Genomic DNA, 14538 nt, shown 5'->3' on the forward strand with positions numbered 1-14538 from the left:
CCTATCGTTCAAAGCTGGGTCATTTTATTTGTGAAGCACCTTTCATTCACAGAGGTCGATTCAAGGTGCTGCATCGAGGCCAATTCAAATCACTGAAATTGTTTTTTCTCCGGGTACGTCATCTCAATCCGCACTTGTGCTTGATTCACCCACTCGAAGGAATTATTTTATCCAATTCAGAGACCCTATGCTTCCCTGTGAATATTCCCAAAATAAAATAGCATCCACTGTGCCAGGATTGAGGCGACTCCGCCTAATTGCCTTGATGCGCCCGGCTCTACTGAATGACAGCAGCGCGCGTTGCAGGAATTCTCTTTGCAAGCTGCTGCTGCTGCCGTGGGAATGAGTGGCCTTGTTTCTCCCAAAAAGAAAACTAATTGTCCTATTGGCCTATTTCCCCTCACCCCCAAACCATATTAATCAGAAAAGTGAAGTTGTACGACCCGAACCTGCGAATCGTCCGCGGGCGTATCTGCAATCCACACAACACTACCTGGTTCTGTCTTCCTCCTACAGTCCAAAGAAGATCCAGATTGTGATTAGGTTATTGGAGACTTTAAATTGACGATCATATAATCAAATATATATATTGAATATATTCAAACTAGTTGTGTGTCATGTCAAATTCATTCAAACTTGAATTGTGTGTTTGCCTTTGAACAGCCACTTTCAGACATGCACTGAGAATCTTATAGTTTTAATTCCGTCCACCTTTGGTGTTTTTAATGTCTTTTTACTTAAAAAGATCATTTGACAGTTGACGTCTGGTTCAATAAATTCTATTTATATTTGCTCTAAGTTGCTCATTTGTAAAGTCTGGGGAAGTCTGCGACTAAAAGTATTAACATTTCATAGAGTTCATGTCAGAGTTCAGAAAATGTGACATGCACTCTATGTCTGTTCCATTTGCCGTCAGTAGAAATCTGCCGAGCAGTATTACAGACAGTAGCGTGTTTTCTTGATGAATCAGAGCAGAGAGGGGTCATTTAATTTTTTAACAACTCAAATTTATGTGTCAGCGTCCCTTTGGAGGATTCATAAAACACACACACACACACACACACACACCTGAACAAACCAGGGACTTTAGGGCCAGTAAGTTTTTAAAACAGTTTTGATTGCAACAATAATTAAATGTGGATGAAATACAAAGTTTAAATTCATACTTTAGTCAGTATACTATTACATTTTAAACCACAGTTATATAGAAAGAACTTGAACACAGTGTCATTTATGAATAATAGACAAGGACATGACTGACAGACACTGCTGTGTCAGCAGTTTTCTTTTGCTCTGTCCCATCTTTTGATTAATTTAAGTGCACGTGTAGGTCAAACAAAGCAACATGCAAATTCATGAATGAATGGATGATTCCACTTTTATTTGCTTGTGTGGTCATTTTTCATATATAAACAGAATGAAGACTTTTTAAAGGTGATAAATTAGAATGTAGTGGTGACCTACTTTTAACAGAATATTTATAAAATAAAAATATCTCTATTTATAAAGAACTTCTCAAAACACACTTACAAATTGCTTCACGGGTAAAAGTACAAGTAAAAGTATATAAAAAAACATAAAAACAAATAAAGACACACTCATATAAGGATACATAAAAGAATACAAACACGAAACATCTGACAGAAATTAGGCATTAACCTCCCAATACAATAATACAAACTAGAATTACATTAAATCAGGGAATGCGGTACAAAGGTATTATTAAGCTTTGATTTTAAGGAAGCTTTCGACACAGCCTGCCCTTATTCCCTTGAGCAGGGTTTTTTCCTGAGCCTGTGGCCTTTCAAAAGCTCTGTCCCCCTTTCTTCAGTTGAAAAATCTATAACAGTTAAAAGGCCCCTGACACAGGATCTGAAGGTGTGAGCAGGGTTGTGTCGGGATAAAAGACCCTCAGTATTCTGCGTCAGACCATTAAGGGACATAAAGAACCTTAAAATCAATTCTAAAATGAACTGGAAACCAGTTTAAAAAGGCTAAAACCCAAGGCGTATTCACTGAGACACTCTTCAACTGTGATAAACAAAGAATAACCTGCACCACTGAATATACTCATGAAGCCCCAGAGGAGGTATCCTTTATCTGTGACCTCTGAGAAGGTCTTGTTTGCAGAGGTTTCACACAATCAGCCGATAGATAAGACCTATTGTCTCCCAGTGCATTCGATCAGCTGGTTACGCTTCCTTTTGTCCCTCACTGTAAGTCTCACAATAAACCGTATAATACCCACAAGACCTTCTCAGAGGTCGCAATATCCCAGATAAATGACATTTTTTATTAGTAATTCTTTGTTTTTCTCTCTGAGCCCCTTCATCCAGCCGCTGACCCACTGGCGTGACTCCATCGTGTTTAAATCAGACTTCTATCAGAGCAGCCACACAAAGGACTCTCAGTCTAAATACTGACGCACACACAGAAATAGAATCTGCATAATTACCTGTCAACGTTTTGGTGTCAGCACCCGTCCCAGGACATCTCGTGATGTCAAAGGTCACAAGATTGAAATGTGGCGTATTTTCACTTTCTGCTGAAAACTACATTTAAACCCTTTGTAAGAGGTGTCATGCATCAACACCTCATGTTTTATCTGTATTGTGTGATTTGCTTGTCCTTTCAACTGTCAGTCACGTTTGAATGTGAAATCAGTCAGTGCTGAAATCCAAAGTAGAGCAAATATAAATAGAATTTATTGAACCAGACGTCAACTGTCAAATGATCTTTTTAAGTAAAAAGACATTAAAAACACCAAAGGTGGACGGAATTAAAACTATAAGATATAAAAGTAAAGTTACTCAGTCAAATAAAGCTCAGCAGGCAGAGCTTATACAGACGGTGACAGCTTCTCTCAGCATTGGCTGAGATGTGAACATTTACTGAGTCCGTGAGGTGTTAGAGGAGCAAATCGGGATAAAGGGTCAGATTAGATATCTCTAATTTTTAGTTGTAGGATGTGTGGAGACAGCTTCTTTATAAGAGTAAGATTAAGTAAAGATCCTACTCTCGTGTCCCTTGTTTGAAGCCACGGAGGCTGCACCACCACTATAAATAATTCCACTCGGAGGCCGGACTGTTTATAGCATCGACTCCACTCCTCAGTAACCGGGACAGGAGTCTTTGTGCAGTTTTCCTGGGCAGAAACCAAAAGGGGACAATAAGCTTCCCAGATTTAAATAGTGACACTGTCACATTGCTTTCACGGGACTTACTGTAATGCGTTGACCTTATTTATAAATGAATGTGTCGCCAGTGGTTATGAAGAATTCGACAATGCAGATGCACTGCTTTTCTTGTTTTTTAATGATCTATACGTGGAGGGTAGATGCTTTCTGGCAGCAGTGGTATAAACATATTACGGTGAAATATGCTGCATCGTTCCCAGTGCTCTTGTTTTTTTTCTGTCTGCGATAACGAAGGTGAAAATCCCAAAACAACTTACTGCAGGGACTCTTTTCTTTTTGGTTCTCCTGCTACATGGAGAGGCAGAGTTAGATACTGTAGATGTGATGAATTCCACTCACTGCTGAACAGTCAGACACAGCAGGGGGCCGGTGGATGACTTATCACAAGCTGTTCATCTTCCCAGAGGAATAGTCCAGCACAGACAGAACTCCTCTTTTCCTCCATCGGTTCTTTATTGGTTAAAGGTTGTCACCAGGTAAGTGCCTGTGTCTCCGTTTATCACTTCAAGGCTGAGGGGCCGGTTCAATAAATCCTCCCTTGTGTATTATAAGATTGATTTTACTTTTATCAGGGAAAAACCCTGCGGCAGTTTTGTTGTAACACTAATCTTGTGGTTTCACTTTTCTTTCTTTTTTCCCAGAACAACGCTCAACGTGCCAAATGGGGCAGAGAAACAGGTCAGCTGCAGATGCTGCACTGGATAGAACAGACCAGCACTTAATTATGATGCAAAGTGAGTGAACACGCTGTCATTGAAATGTGTTTTCATGCTCGTCAGGGAGAACACGGCACCGTGCTGAATCGATACGTGACAGCTGACTAAGAGGGCATACAACAAATTCACTAACAGATCCTCAAATTAACTTTTGGGTTCCACTTCCATATGCCCCCCCCCCCCCCCCCCCCCCCCCTCCATACTATTCTCCTAAAAACAGCGGAGCACTGTTTTACTCTTTCACCTTTTTACCTTTGTATCTGCAAATACTTGGGACCTACTTTGCTTCTGCACCTTCCCCAGTTTGTGTTTTGTGGGTTATGTGAGTCTTGTGTTTTTAATGGCTGCTGGAACAATGTAATTTCCCTTCTGGGATGAATATCTAACTGTCTGTCTGTCTGTCTGTCTGTCTGTCTGTCTGTCTGTCTATCTAGTTGAGAATTTGCCTGGACAAGAGCAAATCGATCAACCTGTCAACCAGTCACTACAGATCATGAGCCTATATACTCGCCTGTGATTGGTTTTTCATGGGATTTGTTCACAATAAAAATAATATATTCACCAGCCTCATTCTTTAAACTAATATCTAAAAGTCAAATCTTCTCATGATAATAATGATGATTATTTATATATTTTGGTAGAAAAAGCCACAGCACTACTTAAATGTCTTTTTGACATTTCATGGGGTTGTTGCACATCTGTATTCACAGTACAGTGTGCGTTACAGAAGAGCTGCTGGTAGACCTGCTGCCGAAGCAGAGTTTACAGAGAAACACTTCAGACTGAATCAGTATTTCGAGTGCACCCCTGCCAGGTAATAAGATTTCAAGCATCTGTTGATCATCATCCTCTCCGGAGCAGAGAATCCAGGCGGGTATGAGTCCATTTGCAGTGTTGAGGGATTAAAGTATTGAAGCGTCACAACCACACTGAGGCTTATTGTCTCAGTGGCATGTATCAACAGCGAGCAGCCACCGCGTATAATGAGTTTTGTGTTGTATATAGCTCAGGTTTCACAGGCTTCTGCTGGGTATCTGTTTCACTACGTGTCTGTGGCATTTTACTTTCACTAAATGGTCGTGGCCTCATTGCTGTGGTTCTCAGGAAAGTGGTTATAAGAGGAATTGCTTCAAAAATGTTTATTTTATTAATAGTTCACTAGATAAACGTCGTCCAGAGTCTCTACCTCTACCTGTGTTAGCGTCCTTCAAGGGGTCGGGCTGGTGGAGCTCGCACAAAGCACGGAGGCGAACGGATGATGAATATCAGGGTGAATCAATACCACTGTCACAGCAACACTTAGGAGTAATCACCAGCCACTGAGAGGAGAAGGAAGAGCAAATCATTATAATTTTTTCTCTGGGGATCGTCGTCCTCTTCTCCTGCTGGTTCAATAAAGTGACGTATCGAAGCAGGCGTGGATAACACTCTTAGAGCTGATAATAAGAAACAAATAAAAGGCATCACAGTGGACGGACTACAGAGGCTGATGAATGAGAGAAGGCCGAGTCAATGGTGCTCTTCTCTGCATTGTTATTACTTTTTGTATTATGGAACATAGCAGTACATTTCTCATTATCATAAACAAATCTGAAACGTAGGTGAGGTGCTTTGCTTGTTTGTGCCAAAAGCCCACATCCGCATTCTAAACACATCTACCATAGAAACATGCTCATAATGACTCAATGAGAATGTTGATTCTGCTGCGATGGTTTGATATTTTGACCGTCTGATATCCGTCTCAGGAAATATTAGGTATTTAAGTGGATGGAGGTATTTCCCAGTGAAGTCTCATGGTTTGTCTGGAGGAAGAATCCAACAATGTCCCTGGCTTGTGACCGTGTGACAGGTGGTTGAGCTCGAGGCGGGACGAGCTTGATCCACAAAGATTGGACAGAACTGTAATAATAAACAGAACGATAAACATTCATTTCCAACGAAACCTGGAGGAGAACAGCCTGAATCGTGACTCCATTTTCTGTCCTGTAGATAAAAGATGGCATTGAGCCCCTGATTAGGAACTATGACATCTGAGGATACCACATTACCCTCAGCAGCCCATACATCCTTTCATCGCCACACAACCTTCGCCTATGCTAATTACATGTTGACACATATCACACGGTGAAAAGGAGCCGGTAATGCAGTGAATGCAGCTCTATGTTGCCATGGAGCCAAAATGACCATTTGAAAAGGTTTCTATATAGTGCTCACTGAATGTACGGTATCTAATTAATATTCCGTTCAGTCGCCGGGAAAAAATTGGCACAGGACTCTAAATGGTGGTGGGGTTTATTCTTTTCTGTGTTATTTCATCTTGTGCCTTCAGAAAAAAAAAAGATTACAAAATATGCCACAGACTCGCAAGTCTCCTCTTTGTAGTTCTATCAAAGCTGAAGTGCACTCCGAGGGCCCATGCAGCACAATTCAGAAAGTACAGACGCATCAACGAAACTGGGAAAAACATTTTGATAAATGAAAGTGATATCACATAAATATGATACTTTAGTATAATAAAAGTAAGACATGACTATGAGGTGTGAGTTAAAAGCTCCCTAAGCCCACTTCCTTCCAGCCTGCCTCACACTGTTTATTTCTCATTCCTAAAAAAACGTGTCAGAGGGAGAGGGGCTGAAAAAGCAGCTCCTAAAATACAGTGTGTACTCCGAGTGTAGCTCCGGTTGCAATATAGTTTTATTGTGTCAACATCTGAAGTCCAACACAAAGCTATCCACAAATGGCCGTGGGGGGGGGTGAACAGAAATACATAATTGAGGCCAAAGATACATTCTCGTGTCATGGATGAGATGGTGCAATGTCATCCCAAGAATAATAAGAATTCGCCTCGAGCAACCCAGGATCTGTCAGCACAAATCTTATCTGCCAAATGATGTATGCTTATTAAGTCACTTAAGACAAATAAAAGCATATAAAACCACTAAAACCACCAGCCTGGCATTCCGTCGAGCTCCCACCACACGTAACAGACACCTTCGTTTCACCCTCATCATCGCACTGGACATCGAGTTTATCTGAATTCTAGATGAGCTGTGCAAACGGTGGCAAAAAAACATATATGCTGTCCCAAAATAAACCTGTCACTCAGAAGAGCACATGCCTCCACCAAGGCCCAACAGTAGATATCAGTTCCATTATATATATATCAGATTTTCTGCATCAAGATCCATGAATTGTTGCCCAGGAAAATAGTTAAACTGTCAAAGTACAGCAATGTTACAGAAAAGATAATAAAAACATAAAATAACTGGATCCACACCATCATTTTATGGTTTACCTGACCCATACCTCATCCAGTTTATTGGTAATCAAAATCGACCCAATTAGTGTTGATACTAATTATGGTCAGTGTTTTCTTTTTCTGCCATAGATTTTCAATATATTTACATTCAGTAATTCCTCTTGTTACGAACATGAAAGTGATATTCATCGTCTAATTTCTGTCAAAGCTGTGAACGAACATATTCCACACAATGTCTAGTACATTAACAATAGTATTTTATATATAAGTAACCTTAACACCCACAGTACATGCCATGAACCCATGTGCGTATCACAGCACTGACTCCCAGCCTCTCCCACACAAAGCCTCTGTCAAAAAGAACATCACAGTCAATGTACTGGAACAAACTGTGAACATAACAAGCACAATTTTTCTCTGTAATGTACAGTATGTGCTGATGTTGATCCTGTTTCCCACAAACACATGCTGCAGGTTGCGTCAGAGGCAGAGATCGATGCTCCTTCAGTCACTGTGGCCACAACTTTGATCACACCACACGTCTCCTGGCCCGGACTCCACCACAGCTCTGGATGTCCCCATTGTTTAAAAATCCATTTACTAAACATGGCTCTGAAGCAGGTCACCTCATTTCAGTGGCTACACTGAAGATCTGATTTACTTCACTGTTGAAATTCAGAAATAGGAATATCTACAAATAGGACAATCACTTCGGCTGTGATCGAATGAGAGAAACGGCATAAAAGTGTCCTTGTACTCGTAAACTACCGTCCACAGAAGTGTAAATGACGACGCCGGAGCAGGAGCTGAAACCAGAGCAGCAGTGGCCACTGGGCCGGCGGTGCTGGTGGAGTATAGCGGGGGGTTAATTGGACACCTTCTCCTCCTGACGCCTGTGGAGTTGAGACGATGACTGTAGTTTTTCTGCGACAGCGTAATGATGAACTGCTCCCGACACCTGTGGGAAACCAAAGTGCTTTCTCATCTATATGGGATTAATGAAAAACAATACAGAGAGTCGCAGGTCAGGACTTTTTGCTGTTTAGTTTGTTACTAAAACTGTGTCGTGTGGAATTCAGACTCTGAATATGACGCTGCAAGGATATATCCCTCAGTTGATGCTTTATCTGAATAAATGTGGCAACTGAGCATCCAATTATGCATATAAAATGAAAACTATAGCCAGCCAGGGTATTCTGTGCAGGAGCCTCACAAGTGATGCTTATTACCGTATTTGAGATAAGACGTGTGAAACAATACTGGCATTATGTGAAGCACGCACACTACTGCAGAACAAAAGCTGGTTTCTTAAGATACACGACATCTCTTATCAACTTTCAAGCTTGTAAACTTATTCTAACGTGGATTTCTAAAATAGTTGCAGTGAAGATGTCTGAAAAGCATCAAAATATCCCTGAAGTTGGGGAGATTTGGGCATGTGGCTGGTTAACGCCTTGCTCAAGGACACTTTGATTCAGCCAGACACATTTACCATTTCTGGAAATCCAACTGTGACTCTCTCTGGCAGCCTCGCTGCCACCTGCTACCCATGTCCTCCAAATGGCCCGAACTGTCCAAATATATGAGACAAGAGAGTTTGAGGTTGGTCAACTGCAGACGGGGGGGGGGGGGGGGGGGGGGGGGTTACAGCTCAGGATGACCCAGTGTGTCATACACCAGAAATGGGGTTGTCATTTAAGGCTTGAAAGTAAAAGATCGTCACTGTGGAAAAAGTTTGAAGTTTGTCTTTGTTGAGTGCAAACCTTTATGAGGTCAGGTCAACAGCTTACAGTTAAAGGAAACATGCTCATATTAAGCTTCATAACTTTAATTTGGGTTGTTACTTGAACAGGTCTACATGCTGAGCATTACACAATGTTTAGAAAACTGTCCATTGCTGCAGCTCCTCCTTTCAGCCTCTGTCTGGAACACTTGGTTATAGCTCCTGTCTCTTTAAGGCCCCCCCCCCCCCCCCCCCCCCCCCCCATTCCATTGAGGGTGAACTAATCAATAGTTTTATATTATTCACAATATATTGATCATTTTGCAACAGTTTGTATGGAAGGTGTAGAAACTAATCCCCGTGTGGGTGACTCAAGGACAGCACCGACTTACTGACATACTGTAAGTACCGTGGTTCATAATGGATAAACAGAATAACACCATTTGCCCAAACGATCTACAGAGGGGGTCACTTGCAATAAAAAACCCATAGAGAACGTCACCTCATTGTTTTCCTTTTTCCATCATGCACATTTTCTGCAGTTCCTAAATCAAATATGACGACAGCTTTAATGTATGACCTTCAAAATATGAACCTTGTTAAGATGAAACTGCCTCTGCAGGTCATTATTGTAAAAAAAGTATGTTTATGGTTGTTGTAAAGTGTGATTATCAATCTTAGTTCTGGGTGCTTGTTCCGTGTCTTCATTTATTTTGATGAAAAACTGAAATAATGATTTCTGGTTCATTTAATAATATGAAATATCCCCTTTCCCCGAGATCAAGTATCTCATTGTTCAAAACAAAGACTGAAAATTGTCTCTTACAAAACACATTTTTCACATCTTGTTGTTGTTAATTGCTTTCAGTAACATCGACGTGTAGTAAATTGTATTTGGAGAAAACACAATATATTCTGTCAGTAGGTGAAATTACATTTGGTAAACTAATCATTTTGAATATAAACTCGTACTGGCTGATGTTTTTTATTAGCTTGATTTATATATTTTTTCATTTCCGTGCCATTAGGAGAAAAACAAAACACATACAAAACAAACAGTTCTCAGTGATTTGGCCGAAATAGATTAAAACAGACAGAAACAGCCGTTTTGATCATGAAACACGACTGTTGACTTTTCAACCGGATCCAAATGATCCAAAATCAGTTATTATGTGTTTTTGTGTTTTTCTGGCATTTTGAAAAACTTTTATTTATGGTTAATTTGCTTCTTATAAGCAGTTAAATGTTCTGCATATATCATTTGTGAGGTTGTCATTCTTTCTTTAAACTTTCTTTATGCCCAGTTTTGTTAAAACACCATATTTGTCTGATGCATCGGTTGAACCCGTCATCGGGGATGAATTGTCTCGTCGTGTCTTCCTCATGAGAAGACGTGTCAGGGTCTCAAACAAAGATGCTGATAACATTCCAGCGAACAGATGGTGTAAAGGGCAAACGGACAGCGTGAACAAACACAGGAAGCCAAATGAATGGGCCACGTTCCAGCTAAGTGCCTCGTTACTACATGTTAATCATCAGGAGATAGCAAACAATTAGCTAAACTCTCCGTGGAGGCAATAAAAAAAGAGTTTAATGATTTTAACGCCAAAAACACAACGTGGTAAAATATCATGGACAACATAGAAAAAGTGAGGTAAGCATCCTGTATTCCTATTTCCTGGCGCTGGGTGGTTTGGGATGAGGGTCAGCACCTTTAAATCCGAGGCTGTGGTTCTGCTGTGGGTATCAACTCCCTACACCGAGGATTATTTATGGGTCTGTTGACGATGTGAGGTTTAATGGAGTGCAAGGATCAGGTGTACTTCCTGCTGAGGTAGGTATCTGTGATCTCTGAGCTTGTGAGAAGACAATTTGAGTCCATAGGGCGCTTGCAAAAAGAAAGTCAGTTTTCTATCGCTCGTTTACACGTCACGTTAATGATAACAAATAAACCACGATTCATTAATAATACAACGAACGTGTAGTTTCAGACATATTGTGACATTATTTCGTTAGATCTTTAAGAATAATATAAAACCAGACCGTAGCTGAAGCAGAGAGGACGACTGTTCAGTAAACAGCAGTTAATGCGAACATTGGCAATGTAACAATAGCGAAATCGTACACACCGCTCCATTATCAGGTCGTTTACTTGCCATGAGCACAATCTTTCCCTAACCTGAACCATGCTGTAGAGAACATGTGCAGATTGACCTTGTCTGGTGATACAGTTGGCTTGTTTCAGCCTCTGTTCCTAGACTCCTGCAGGCGCGATCGGGAACCTGATTAGTGGAGGAGATAAAGATTAAATGATGGATGGGTGGTCAGACCTCCACATTGAACGTTTTCCCACAGCATTTGTAAATTTTCAACTCAGCAGAAAGTGTCTTGTCTGTTTAAACACAGTCTAATCTGTGGATTAGATGAAAGAAGACTCAATGGTTTGGTCGGTTTTGCTGAGTCACAGCTCATAAGCTCGTCTCTTTCAGGACCACACACTAACACAGCCCCGTTCTAACAAACTCACTTCCACCATTTGTATCTCAGAATTATTTGCAGAAACTGAGAAGCTGACACAGAAGATGCTGCTCACACAAAGTCCAGCAGGGGAAAAAAAAAGCCACAACGCACAACTGTGGTGCTGAAGGTTAAAAGAAAACACCAACAAATAATTACTACAGTGTGTCACAAAGCCTCTGAGACACTGGCTTTTCAAAGTGATGCAGCGGGCACAAGTTTCTCTCAGTAATGAGTCTGTCATCGATTTCAGCATTGTGTTCTCAAACTGGTGCGCTGCCTCACTTGTTGGCAAAAAAAGGACGTTCTTCTGGGCAACCTGCGCTGGAGTGCTGTAGCTTGGAAGATTAAAAATCTGTTATTCATCATAGAGATGCCTGTTCCCTCATGAAACTTCTTCACAAACACGAAATGAGCCAAAAATCCTTGACTGCTGAAAAATCATTACAAAAATTAAATCTGTGTTTTAGTACACGTCTCTGTTTTTCTTTTTCTTCATCCAAAGAGTATTGGTTCCTGACAGCAACATTTAACATCCACGCAGGGAAGATATAGCTGCTTTCACAAAATGTCACAGATACGCTCTCTCTCTTCTGCTGCTAAATTGAATCTAAGGAGTGTAAATTAATTAAGTGAGAACACTGAAGTCGAAGAAAATGATCTGAACCGTTCGCTGTCTCTGGAGAAAAGACGAAACTTCCCCCGGAAAAAATAAGATTTGTTTTGTTTATTTTCAAATGCTGGTAAGGTGTTGAAATCCAGACAGTAAAACAAACACACAGTGACTGTTTAAACAGATAGAAAATAGACTTGATAATCACATTATTATCACAAAAGTATCGGAGCCCTTTTCATTTCCATCACAGAGCTCACGGACCATGTTCTCTAAAGATGAAGAAAAGACAAGTACAAGTTCTTCTAGACGTCCAAACACTTTGGTGTTGCTTCAGCTAAAGACAGTACAGTGTTTCACACAACGACACAGAGGACATGTGCATTTGTCCAGGTTGTAAAGGTTGTGTACATGTGGGCCAGCACAGACATTGTTATATGACAGGTCAAAACTACACACACACAGACACCTCTGGAGCAAAGAACCCTTCAGTGGTACTCTGTAAAAACATGACTATGTTGGATAACAAAGCTAAAATGCTTAATTAAGAAACAAGTCTCTATACCTTTAACCTGTTGGATCTATTGGATGAGTGGGAATCACAGCATAAGGAAAGCTACAGACAGTTTTCAAATCACAGAAAAGCATATAAAGGTCATTTTGAAAGTGTTTTCTATCATCGTCTAGCTTTCGGAGAGATCCACCCTTCTGACACCTTTATGACTCAGGTTCCCGGCCTCACACAGGAAGTGGCTCGGCCTATAGGTTGCATCTGAATCTGGGTTCTACAATGGCCAGGGGGGGGGGGGGGGGGGGGGCGAGGACTCAACGCTCGAGTTGCCCATCTTCATGCACAGTGCTATGGTGTAGGATTCCCAGAGTAGGCACTTGGACACAGTTCAACCAACAGTTCAACCAACAGTTCTACGATACAATCAAATCAACAGGAGTAATTAGCTGTGGCGAGTTAATGTGCTGCTGTTTGTTCACCATGTAACACAAAGTGGGTTGACATTCAACATTCATACATCCATACATACACCACCCTCTTCAACCTGTGCTATAATTGACTCTTCTGAGTTTAATCAAACATTTGAACTGAACTGAAAGTCTGTCTGTGATGGATCTGTGCCAAATGTTTTCTCCTCCTCGACAGGAAATGGGGCTTTTGGCTCTGATATTGTCATTTAAGGATGAAATGACATTTTACCCCTTGTATGTGTCTCTCATTCACATTACGTGACAGCAATCAGATCCCTGTCACACACTAATGCTGATACCTGTGAGCGTTTGGAGTCATTTTTCTGTTCTCGACTGGATGGAGATATTTTGTTAAGCAGAGGACGTGTGGACAGAGATGTTTTTCAGAACGAGGGGGAGAAACTACCTGCAGCAGTGAAGACCAGGCTTCAGTCACTGTGTGAAATGAACTCTTAAATGCTGGAACATTACTTATAAGGTAAACATGATTACATCCTTTCCTTACATAACCTCGGCGAGGAGAGGCTGACATATCGGTTCCATTTTTTAGACGTTGAAAACAGATTTGAATCTTTAACATGTCATGATGCCGCGGTTACACATGAACTCAGAGCAGCGTAACCTAATTTCCTGGACCAGCAGTTTTATTCCCATGGTTTATGCATGTGTCTGCACAGCTAAAGTGAACCCCTGTGTCTTGTAAAGTAGCCTTCGCCATGACTGTGAGACATTAAGTACATAAATCAATCAATACAAAGTAGCTGGGAGACACGGCCGTCCTCCTCATCCGTCTTAGTCCAGATTCCCTCCCGCCGGATCGACACCGGGGCACATTTATCTCTCCACTGTAGATGAATCATCCCTCATCGAAATGTGACGTTTATGAGCATTCTGCTTATTTTGTGCTATAAATGTTGACACTGCTGCCTGATCTGCTCGTACAGACACATTTTTACTCGTACTTAATTAGATCAAATGGTTTAAAACAGTACAAAAGATAATATCTATGAGGCCAAGAGAAAAAACATCAAAAGGTAGCGAACACTGACAAAACGAGTTGAAGGACCAATATGAAAAATGACTTCAATTGGTGACACACAAATGAACAGGAATTTTCTAATTCTAATTTTCTCTTTTATCATTGCAGATAAACCAGGTAGGATCCTTTTGTCAAGGATTTTCATAAAATTACAGAATTTGCTTTAAACTGTGGCTTGTATACATGATTCAATGATTTAACTGGTGTTGTTTTTTCATTCATTGCATGTCGGCTATTTCAGAGGTCTGTTCAGCAATCAACACAATGTTCAGACCCAAACTTTTCAAAATAAAAGCTTTGTGAATCAGCTAGATATAAAGAATTGCAGCAATAAAACGAACATTTATTCAGAAGACAACTTTCTAAAGAGGAAGTGATTCTATGAATGTTGTTAAAACGACAAAGATCTTAGTTATCGCAGTTGAGGGCCTCTGTAGTTTATCTAATAACGTAGAAGACGACAATGTTCAAATGGTTAACGGACTGAAGGCAC

General features: G+C 40.8%; 1 protein-coding gene across 1 annotated transcript in view; it reads right to left on the minus strand.

Annotated features, from left to right (window-relative positions):
• Nucleotides 1-1050: 1050 nt before the first annotated feature.
• The window catches only part of lrrc3 (leucine rich repeat containing 3), a 16692-nt gene continuing 3204 nt past the window's right edge, over nt 1051-14538 (minus strand). The window contains exon 3 of the mRNA XM_034574910.1: nt 1051-1068. The gene's annotated coding sequence lies outside the window, so the exon portion shown is untranslated. The remainder of the gene's footprint in view (nt 1069-14538) is intronic.

Source organism: Hippoglossus hippoglossus, chromosome 21, assembly GCF_009819705.1.
Source record: "Hippoglossus hippoglossus isolate fHipHip1 chromosome 21, fHipHip1.pri, whole genome shotgun sequence".
In the NCBI taxonomy this organism is placed as follows: domain Eukaryota; kingdom Metazoa; phylum Chordata; class Actinopteri; order Pleuronectiformes; family Pleuronectidae; genus Hippoglossus; species Hippoglossus hippoglossus.